Raw genomic sequence first — 12516 nt, 5'->3', positions numbered from 1 at the left:
AAAATACTGTCATTTTTTCAGACCAGAATGGGACACGCTAGACTCCCCCTAGATGTTCCAGTACCTAGGTGAGTCTCTATTCTGGTTTTTTTTTAAGAATGTATTTGTCTGTACCTACTTTGAACTGTTTTCCTGTTTCTTGTAACAGTTTTGGAGTTTCAGATCTCAATTTTTTTAAAGCAAGGTAAGAGTTCTTATCTTCTAAGTATAGCTATCTAGTTAAGCAGTACTAGTTTGTGGAATAGAAATCTTTTCCCATCTTTTATTTGTGTTATCTGTCAAAATTAGGTTGCTGCCGCCACATGGATTTACGTCTCAGTCCTCTGTTCTCTTCCACTGATGTGCTTATCTGCATTTGTTCAGTGTGCTGCTGTTTGCTCAAAGTATCTTTAATTTTCTATGCTTTTCTTGATTTCATATAACTTTCAGATTTTTTTTTTATTTTTGTGAAGAACTTAGAATTTTGATATGGATTGCATAGAATCTGTAGATTGCTAATAGACTTACATTTTCACAACATCAATTCTGCCAATCCATAAACATCAGATGTCTGACATCTTGGAGTATTCTCTTTAACATTTCCTTTTTTAAATAAAAAATCTTTAAATTTTTCAGCTTTTCTTTGATAGAATTATTCTAGCAGGTTTTTTTTTTTTTTTTTTTTTTTTTTTTTTATGTTTATAGTTGTTGTTGGTGGTGGTTTAGTTTGGTTTGGTTTTTTGTTTGAGACAGAGTTTCTCTGTGTAACCCAGGCTGTCCTGGAATTCACTGTAGACCAGGCTCGTCTGGAACTCACAGAGATCTGCCTGCCTCTGCCTCCCTAGTGCTGGGATTAAGGCATGCACCACTACTGCTGAGCTGTGTGTCTGTATCTTTTGTGCCTGGTGTGTATGGAGTCCAGAAGATAGCATCAGATTCCTTGGGACTGGTGGCTAGCCATGTGAGGACTGGGAACCAAATCCAGGTCCTCTGGAAGAGCTACCATACTTTTAACTGTTGGTCCTTGGGACCAAGTTCAGGTTTCAGGTTTGGAAGTAGGAACCTTTACCCACTGAGCCATCTCTCTGTCCTCCCTTTCAAAGTGTTCTCCACTATCTCTAAAAACAAATTGATAATTTTTTTAAAAAGGAGAAAAATTTCACCTGCTGAGCCACCTAATTAGCCCCTAATTTTTTCAATTAAGACTTTAGGTGGGTGTAAGTTAGCTGAAGTTGGGTAGGAGGATGCCATCAAGCAAAATTGGTTACAAGCAATACTACAGTTTTAAATATGACAACATAAGCCACTAATGCACAAGAGAGCAGCTAAGATGCATAATCACATTTGACAGGAAAGATTTCAAAGTTATATAGTGCACATGATCAGAAGCCCTGAATTGATATGGTACCAGCATATGGTAGAGCATTTGATAGCCTGAATTTGAAAATCCCCTAGTTCAATTCTTTCTGGTGAATTCTGCAGCTAGTAAGTTATTCAGCTCTGAAAGCTGTTAACACAACCTTTTCACTGTATCACCGTTACCATCAGGACCAAGAACAAACAGTAATTTTTTTCATATGACAACCACAGTTGAAGTATTATTGTGAAAAACAGGTTTTAAAGGAATTATAGGAGAAAAATTATACAACCACAAGTATTAGGGACTGAGTAACTTAAGTACTTGGAGGAAGACCTGTTTTTTGCCCTAGAACTCAAGTAAAAAGAAAAAAATTGGAAGTGACACAACCTTATAACTCCAGTGCTGGGGGAGATGGAGACAGACCATGGGACTCTGGACTGCCATCCTAGCCTGTTTCATGTTTTGGGCCAGTGAAAGACTGTCACAACAACAAAATATGGAGCACACCTGAGTAACTGACAACCAATGTTGTCCTTTGGCTTCCGTGTGCATGCACATGTGCACATTGATATAACTGAGTCATGGGGCTGGAGTAAGAAGCATTTGCAGTTCCCAGGTTGGGTGGCTCACAATAGCCTCTAAGTCCAACTCCAGCAGATCCAGTGCCCTCTTCTAGATTCTGTGGGCACTCACAGATAGTTGCATATATCCTCACAAATGCCCCCCTTTTTTTTCTTAAAAAAAGGGAGGGGGGTTTGTTTTTGTTTTTTAAATCTGAGACACAGAAACAAGTACAAAGGAAAGACAAAGTCACTTGCCTTTAAGGTTGAAAACCAAAAGTAAAATGAAAGACTGGGATAGATACTGTATTCATTGCAAAGGTGTTAAAATATAAGAGCATATTAATGTGATTCAGCCAGATCAACAGACATGAAAAACGTTTTTTAAAAATGTTCATGGGCCAATGAGATGGTTTGCTGGGTTAAAGTACCACACAAGTCTGACCTGAGCTCTAGCCCCAGGATTCCTAGTAAAAGAAGTGGCCTGAGCTATGTGGTAGTGGCGCACACCTTTAATCCCAGCACTTGGGAGGGGGAGGCTGAGGCAGCAGGTTTCTAGTTTGAGGCCAGCCCGGTCTACAGAGTGAGTTCAGGACAGCCAGGGCTACACAGAGAAACCGTCTCGAAAAAAAAAATGATGAAGAGGAAGCCTGAATCCAAGCAGTTGTTCTTTGACCTCCTTCACAGTGGTTTGTATAGTTGCTCACACATAAACACACAATAATTCATTTTCAAAATCAGTAATCATGAGGGCTTGGGATATGATAGTTGAGATCTACCAAACAGTAGAATTAAATCTGCAAGCTCAGGTCTCCACCCTGTACATTGCCCATCTATTGTTCTCTCTTGGTTTATTGATTAATCCAGAATGAATGGTTAGATTGAAGATCACCTTTTATGTCAACTCCATTTCACAATGAGGCCCTGATAAAATATCTAGAAGAAATGGACATGAGGATCAGTGAAATCACATTGGGAATTCTTGTCCTGTATACAAGCAGCATACTATGGGCAGGATTGCTGAAGTGAACAAACTTTTAGGTGTTTTGTTTTTCCTTGCCAGTATCTAAAAACAATAGGGTCCAACTTCATCCTTCACTTATATATTAGCAACTCTTCAAGAGGCTTCCAAGCCTTAGGTTCAGATTGCTTTTGTATCATCTGTCTTTTTTGCTCCATATACTTGTTTAACAGTCTCTCCAGCCTGTAAATCGCACTGTTGTACTTTCCATGCCCTGATTTGTGTAAATCAATCTAATAAATCCCTCTCAATGTGCTGTATAAATTCTGTTGGTTGCATTCTTTTAGAGAACACTTGACTCCTCCATGGGATAATATGGGCATAAGCAGAAACACTTTGCATGTATCTGTAGCACTAGGATGGTACTGAGTGAGCCCTTATAACTAATATTTCACCAATAACATCTTGTTGGCTAAGTCAAATAAATAGTCCCCTTGTTTTACTTTGTTTTACACTGCTCAAAAACATCAGAAGGCATGAGCAGGGGGAAACTGCAAAATGCTGTCCTCGGGGCATGTTGTATACATGAACTCAAAACAGTTATTACACAAATGCAAAATCAAACCCGTTAAAAATTCCATCATAGATAGGGAAGGGGCTCCCTATGGTTGAGGAGTTGGTGGAAGTTGGTGGATGATGGGGAAAGGAGTCGTTTTTCTTTAGGAGGGTGTCTACTGATCGGAGCCCCAGTGGATGACACTACAGACATGTACCTACTAGTTGTATTCAGACAGTTAAAAATAAATACAAAGGATGGCATGAAGTATAGAGATGTGATGAAGCATTCAGAGGGAGTCAGTTGGGAAGAATCTGAGTGGCAGACAGGATCAGGATACATTATATACATGTATGAATTTTACAAAGAATAAACATAATAAATTTAAAATAAAACAAAAAATAAAAAAAATTCCTACCACGCTATTCTCATGAATCTGCTCCTCTAAGACATTTCAAATATCCCTAGACAAGGAAATAAACTCAATTATCCCTGTGATTTTTCTGATCATTTGAGATCTGGTTCTCAGTATGTAGGTTGAGGACACAGAATACTCTTCTCATAGGAATGCCAAAGGTGCTCTTCATCCATGTAGACACTGAAGAATCATATCCTTGGTAACTAATTTGTTAATCCCTTTGACATGCTAGTTATTATTTGTACATTAGGTTTTTTACTCCACCCATTGTACCTGATGGGTTGCAATAGTATTTGACCATCATGTAACAGCAGTGGAAGCTTAGTCTAGATAAGGTTAATGATACTTCTTACCACCTAACTAAATGTAATTTCAACTTTTTTCTAAAATTATGCTGTTCCTTCTTCAAAACATATCCTGAAATAGAAATATATGGATATGATACCTGTAGACAGGAAAATGAACTTGGGTATTCTTTTGATCATTAAAATTCTCAACTAACTGTATTAATGAACTATACCAATTTTTTGTATAGTGCACCTATTGCCAAAATAGTATGCTTCTGACAATTATAACTTTTGTCTGTCTATTGTTCACTTCAATTATTGCTGGGAAAGTTAACCTGAAATGCCATGTAGCATTGTTGTATGAGAAATTCAGTTTCTGGCTCTCTTATTCCAGGCGGAATTCTCAGGGTCCCCATTTGCTCTGCACCGTAAGAGCAGCTGGATCTCCCTCCCCATCCAAGCCTGAGGATCCTACAGACCATCATCCTCACTGTGTCTCTGCCCCCATAGTGGCTCATAGAGACTGAACTGCCAACCAAAAGCATGCCTTGGATGGACCTAGGCCCTCTGCAAATATGTAACAGTTGTGCGGCTTGGTCTTTCTGTAGGTCTGCTAATAGCAGACTCGGGGCTGTCTGACTGCCTTTGGATCCCCATTCTCCAACTGGGCTGCCTCATCTAGCCCAATAGATGAGCCTGATCTTACTGCAACTCCATACATGACAAGGCCTATTGATATTTTCTGGGGAGAAAGGGAAGAAGGTGAATAGAGGGTTGAGGAGGTGAGAGGGAGGGCATGGGAGGAAAGAAGAAAGGGAAGCTGTGGTGGGGTGGTAATGTGAATAAATAATTTAAAAAATTATCCTGAGCCAGTGCCATAAAGACAAATGTGGTATGTATTGATGTATAAGTGGATATTAATGTTAAATAATCAAGCTACAATTTATGGACCCAGAATGGTTAGGTAAAGTGAAGGGCTCTGGTGGCAGGGAGGGGACGACCATATAAACCTTCCAGGGAAGGGGCAATGGAATATTGTGGGTGCACTGGGAAAGGATGAGGATGGGAGCAGGAAGGATCAGGTGGTGGGGTGGGAATGGTGGAGGGAGAGACGGCTGGGATTGGGGACCATGGGAGTGGGGTGGAAACCTAATACAGTGAAAACTAGGAATCTAGGAGGGTGAAGATTCCTAGTAATGGAGGATAGAGAGTCTGAACAGGCTACCTTTCATAGCCAGGCATAGTTATCGTGGGACTGGGCTGCATTCAGCTGAGTTGTGGGATGTGCTGGTCCATAGAGATGCCTAAACAACCCAGGGTGATATTAGGACAGAGTATCACCCTCTGAAAACTGGCAGGAGGACCCCATTGCTGAGGACAACATCCACACAGCTCATTGAATATAGAGAGGTGAAGCTGGTGTCAGTATGGAGCCTCCACTCCTACATTCTATCCCCATTGGTAAGAGATCAGTGCCTCTTCCTGTGGCCTGGGATACTACACACTCACACATCTAGGTTCAGATTTATAGGGTCAAACTGCACTGTCACTACTTTTTTCAGCAGCGGTTTCTATGATGGCACCAGCAGGAAAAGAAATTAAAATCTACCTCACCAAAGAAGAAATACTGACTTTATAAAAACAGAAGTCTTTATTCTTGCATAAATCCCTCTGAATAGTCCTGCTGTAGATTTTATGTTACTAAACTAGGTATTATATGTTCTGCAAACACTTTACACTGTCTTTCTACACAAAACCCAAATATTTTCCCTCCTGTTTATTTTCTTCCATATACGTTTAACCCATCTTTAACTTTAAAACCTTCAACAGCCTTAAAAATCTTTAAGAAGCTTAACATTTTTGGTTTCCTCATCCGTCCTATCTAATCATATCACCATCACCATCATTACCACCACCATCATCATCACCACCATCATCATCCAGAACAGGCTCTCTATATGTATCTCTAGCTTTCTTGGAACGTGATGTGCAGATCAGGTGGGCCTCCATCTCACAGAGATCTGCTTGTGTGTTTCCTGAACACTGAGATTAAAGGTATAAGCCACCAGGCCTTATCCTCATCACATCAACTTTTAAAGCCTTAAGCTTTGAGTTGATCTAATATTAATCCATACCCTTTCCCTGCCAATTCCCAATCTATTTCTAAACTTAATAACTCTTGTCTAGTATATATCATGTTAGCCTAGTTAGCTGGCCCCGATATTAAAAGTTAAAGAAACCATTGTCTTTTAGCTATTATAATTGTGTCATATTTGCAACTAAAATTTTCTCTTCGAGTGGTGCTAAGGATCTCAACTGGAGACCTGAGAACGTGGAATCAGTATTTAGCCACTGACCTCCACTGTCCACTGAAGAAGAATGTAAAATGTTGGGCTGTGTCTTCAGTGTGGGCGTGGGTCCTGTTGGGCTGGATTGTGGGTATTGCGTGTCTCCCACCCCAAGGGGCTGAGGCCTCGGATCAGGGAAGCAGAGGCATAGGATTTCGACTGAGTTTACTCCACGTGCGACTGGGCAGACATCGGGCTGTGAGAAGCCTCAGGACTCCACTCCAGGGTGGAGAAAACACAGTCTGAGACCCCCTCGGGGGGCCAGAAGCTCTTGGGTTGGCAATCCCTGGGCCAAGGTGGGTACTGAGCTCCAGCGGTACCCCACAGGGAATGAGACTCTTGATCGAGGCGACTTGCTTGGCTGGGTCTTGGCTGGGTCTCTGTGGCTGGAATGTAGAGAGGTCGTCAGCAGGAGGTAAGATGGCAACTTGGTAGTTGAAGCCCTTCTCCATGGCTACCCACAGTGGGCCCCCAAAAAGGAGAAGGTAGTCCATGGTCTTAAAATGTTCAAACAACAGACGATCAGCCCTGTAGGATATATGGACACACACATGGGTGGTAGATGAGAGAGAAAGGGATAGCGGGAGAAAGAAATTATAATGTTGGTTTTTTTTTTTTTTTTTTTATTAAGGAACGAGGGAGAACAGACAAGTTAGGCACCAAGTCTTGAAAGATCAGAATTGTTGTTGCCAAGACATAAACCAGTTCAACAAACTCTTAGCCAAACTAAGCAAAAGAGAAAGAACATTCAAGTCGTCTATAGGTGAAAGGAACAAACACGTCTATAGGTGAAAGGAACAAACACCAACAAAATTCAGAAAATCACTAAGAAATACCTTAAAACCTTGTATACTAATGAATTGGAAACTCTTAAAAGAATCTATTAATTTCTAGATACACATGACTCATCAAATTTAACTGACAGATAAACGCATCTATAACAATCGATGACACTGAGATTGTAATATAAAAACTACAAGGGGAGGCATAAGACTCATTCTGAATTCTGAGATCTTCAGAGAAGTATTAACTAAATGCTATTCAAACTATCCCATAAAACTAGGTGGTAGGATAGATACTACAAACCCTATTTATAAACCCAGTATTACCTGATTTGAAACTGGATAGACTTATAAAAAAAAAAATTACAGGCCAGTTTATGGCTCTAGATGGCAGTGTGAACTTCGGAGAATGGAGCTGAAAATCAGGTGGATTAAAGTCTTATGTAATAGCCAACTTTATTCAGAACATCGGCCAATTTATACCTTAGAGGTTAAAAGGAATCACAGGAGTAAACTGTACAATCACAAGGGTAAGCTGCATGTAGCAGACAAGCCACACATGGCCAAAACATGTTTGTTGGGAGCCGACTTTAGTCAGAAAGCGGCTAGAAAGTAACTATCAATTTTGTAGCCATCTGGAACCGTATATCTTGATAGAGACTTGTTTTTCAACAGCCTACAACAGCTGAAGCACACTCTGATAAATATCTTGTTTATCCCACATAGCTTGTTTTGCTGTTTAGTGACCCCAGCTGCATGGTGCACGTGGTAAAATGTTTTCACCTGTGTTCTCCTGCTTGTGCTTATAAATACCCAGGATTTTCTTGTAAGGGTGTGGTGTAGTAGTAAGAGTGGTGTGTGTGGTGGAGACAGTAAAGGAGACTTGACTACAGATCCTCTGGTTTGTTTCCATTCTTCGACTCTCTCCCCCTTCTCCCCCCCCTCCCCCACTCTCTCTCTCTTGCTAGACCCCGACCTGCGAAACAGAGCAGGCCACAGCACATGTTTTTCCACAGAGGCATATAAACAGCAACGTTCAGTTGTAATGAATGATTTGAAGTAAACTCACTTCTATCCATTCACCTGGGAGGGGCATAAAACATATTCCAAGAACAATTCTGTTTTTAAGAAACTCTTGCTTTGTTGGAGTTTTCTCACAAACACTCCATTCTTGGATCATCTTCCAACACAGGCCAACTTTTATAATATAGATGTAAAAGCCAATAGAATACTACAGACAGAATTTAACACATCAAAAAATATAATTAACCATGATAAGGTTGGCTTCAGTTCAGCAATGTAAGGATGCCTCAGCATAAGCAAATGAAACACATCACATAAACAAGCTAACGTACAGAAATTACATGACAAAATCCAGCTATCTTTTCATGATAAAGGTACTACATAAAAATCTTTAGTGAACATCATGATGCATGGACAGTACTTAAGAAGATCAACTAAATTCAACAATAAGACAAGGGTACACAATTTCTTTCACTGTTAGTTCAATCTAGTGTGTGATGATTTCAGTGGAGTAATTATAAGGAGAGAAAAATAAAAATGACTATAAACAGGAAGAATTGAAAATATCCTTATTTGCAGAAACCATAATTAATAACAGAGAAACTCTTAAAAACTCCACCAGAAAAATCTGACAAGCACTGCTCTTAGGAGCCATAAAACCATAGCTACAATGAGAATTTTAAAACACTGAAGAAAATAATTAAAGACAACAGTACAAGATGGAAAGAATCCCATAGTTATGGATTAGCAGAATTAATGTAAAAAGAGGCGTGATTAAAAAGCAATTAACATATTCCATACAATGAGTTCAAAATACTAAAGATATTGTTAATAGGGGGAAAATACCCAAAAATGCATATGGAAGCACAAAAGATAATGGATAGCCAAAGCAATCCTGATCAATAAATAAAGTTGGTGCTATCGCCAGATCAGATTTTTAGTTATTCCACAGAGACAGTAGCAAAACAGTAGGGTACTGGCAGAAATACAGACATGTAAATAAATACAGTAGCATATTTAGTTGTAAATCTGTGCAACTAACACCTCATTTTTATCCAAGATACCACTCACAATAATACAAAAATAGCCTACTCCACAAACTGCTGCAAACCTGGGACTCCACATTTAAAAGAATAAAAATAAAATCCTATTTCTCATCTTATGGAAAAAATTTTTTAAAAGTTGCTGTATAGTAAAAGGAACAACCACGTGAAAAATCAAACAATGGGAACAAACCTTTGCTCATCACACAACTGACAAGAATATGTAAAATACGCAGTGAAATAAAGAACCTAATAATAAAGAAATCAGGCAACCTAAAAATGAGCTAAGTGAAATGAACAGTTCTCAAAGCTCAACTACAAACGGCCAATGCATGTATGATCCCCCTTCCTCAACTACAAACGGCCAATGCATGTATGATCCCCCTTCCTCAACTACAAACGGCCAATGCATGCATGATCCCCCTTCCTCTTGAGGATTAATTCTTAGTCCTCAAGAATTAAAACTAGTGTGGGTTTCAAACAATTCTGAATACATTATCATTTGTATTTCACTTCTCTAGTCCATTATAGCCAGTGTGGGAAGTCTTCCAAAGGACTGCAGAGATTAAGGAGACCTCCAGAAAACAAGTGGTTGGACAATTTACAGTACTGTTTATTTGATACTACTTTTTTGTAATAAGCTTGTGCTTATCAAATTTAAGTTTGTGCTCTCTGGAGACAAATGAAATACAATTTGCTTCTAAGGAGATCGTGTCTACAAACTTACTTTATTAACCCTTAGGTTGATCTTTGCTTTTTCGTTCTACTGGCAGTAATGGGAATTAAAGCCAAGGTTCAACATGTTGTGTATGTGTTTTAAAAACCGATCTTTCGTTTACATCACATAAATATTTACTGTTTTCTCACTACCTCATTTTACTAACCAAATTATCAACAGAGGAATTATAACCATTAACTTTCTCATTACTCTCATACAAAGAATGCCTCTATTTCATATGTACAATTCAGGTTTCTTATCCACCATGATAGAAAAATAACATCTAATGCAAGTGATGCTATTTCTGGCCATCACTCAGCTTACACTAGGAAAACTCAAACGTTTTTGTCTTGAGAATCATGAGATCAAGATTGTAAGTCATCTATGTAAATGGATTTGTATATTTCTACTAGCCTAAGATGACTTGCCAGGGTCTGACTTGGCATGTTTGTTTGTTTTGATGACAGTTGAAAAGTAAAAGTGCAAAGAGAGGCTGGCTGTGATGACCCACACCTCTAGTCCAGCATTAGGGATGCAGGAGCAGGTACATCTGTAAGCTCAAGGCCAGCAAGGTCTGGATAAAGAGTTCGAGGCCAGTCAATACTGTATAGTGAGTTGTCTTTAATAAACACACACACACAGGGGAGGGGGAAGGGAGAGATAGACCAGAGACAAACATTAGACCCTTGGAATAGGAATCTCTAAATGAGATGTCTCCCTCACCCACCCTGAGTTCAGGGAACCCCAAGGAAGAGGAGGCAGAATGTAAAAAGCAAGAGGAAATGGAACTCTCCAGAACAAGAGCCTCTAAATCAACAGAGCAAAGCTCATATGAGCGCACAGAGACAGAAGCAGTGAGCACAGATCCTACGTGGGGCTGTATCATGTCTTCTGTGTGTATTTTACTGTTTCCAGGTTAGTAATTTTTTTTTATGGGACTCCTGAGTGCAAAAAAGTGTGCCTCTAATTCTTGTGCCTGCTCTTGGGGCTCTATTCCTTCTGATGGGTTGACATGCCCAGATTCAGTGTGATGATTTTGTCATTTGGTTGTTATCTCTGAGAAAACTGTTCTTTTCTAATGAGAGGGGAGTGGATCCAGAGGAGAGAAGTGAGGAGGAAATGAGAGTAGAGGGAGAGGAACTGCAATTAGGATATACTGTATGAGAAAATAATCGATTTTTAATAAAAGGATGTAAAAAAAAAAAGGCAAGGAAAGTTGAGTCTTTTAAAGTTGGATTTCTTGTTGAGTAACAATATGCTGAATTGTACTTTCTGATGACTACAAATAGCAGTAGTGATCTTTGTTGTTACGACGACGATGATGTGTCCAATGGACAAAACTGGTACTATACAGATGACACACAATGGATACTTTAAAAATCTCCATGTTTTTAGCCAACTTTACACCAAGTGACTGAAGCATTAACAGTGTAGGCTAGGATCATGTTCACTAGTTCGGATGCATTAAACACACATCTCATTTACATTTTTCCTTACCATAATTGATTTGAATGTTGTCTCGGAGGTCTTGTGAAGTTAAAAGATATTGATGGAAAACAGAATCCAATATATTTTATGAACTCCAGTAGGAAGTCGGTCTTATGGAACTGCCTATGTAGACTAGGTGGGCCTTGAGCTCAGAGATCTGCCAAGTTTGGGATTAAAAGGGTATGCCAGCACATCCTGCAATTAACATTTTTGAGATGAGATTAACTTGTACATATGATTTACATCCTCTCACTACAGCCTTCCAAGTGAGAAAATTATTTATAATGGTATAATTATATTCAACCCCTCAGTACTGCTCAACCGTAACAAGACCAAGCCACACTGAATGGCGATCAGTTTGAGTGGTGTATGACTGTGCGTGCCGGTCCTTGGAGGTCAGCTAGATTCCATCTAGCAGAGCTGGAGGTGAATGTGGCTGTGAGCAGCTGCACCCAGGTTCTGGTTCATAAACTCAGATCCTACGCAACGTCAATGATCCTCTTAACAGTTGAAATGTGTGTGCAACATTTTCAATACCAGAAAATATTCCTTATAATTAGTTACAGTGCTTAAAACAATGTTTAAAAAAATCTTATTTGGGGTTGGTGGCAGGGTTTAGCAGGTACTCCAGCCTGTCAAAGTACCAACTCTTGAAGGTTGTCTTCTTCTGACCTCCACTCTTAGACACACACACACACACACACACACACACACCAAAACCAAAAAAAAAAAAAAAAAAAAAATTTTGTTATTTGGAGAAAATACACATCACACTGGGCTGTGGTGGCGCACGCCTGTAATACAGCACTCGGGAGGCAGAGGCAGGCAGATTACTTGAGTTTGAGTCCAGCCTGGTCTACAGAGCACGTACCAGGACAGCCAGGGATACCCTGTATTGAAAACAAAACAACAAAACTAACACTGATACATTTTCAATCTCACATCAAATACAACTATTCAAAACTACTTAAACGGCTGGTGAAAACATACATG

The sequence above is a fragment of the Arvicanthis niloticus genome, chromosome 22 (assembly GCF_011762505.2).
Source record: "Arvicanthis niloticus isolate mArvNil1 chromosome 22, mArvNil1.pat.X, whole genome shotgun sequence".
NCBI lineage: Eukaryota > Metazoa > Chordata > Mammalia > Rodentia > Muridae > Arvicanthis > Arvicanthis niloticus.
This window is presented reverse-complemented; position numbering follows the sequence as displayed.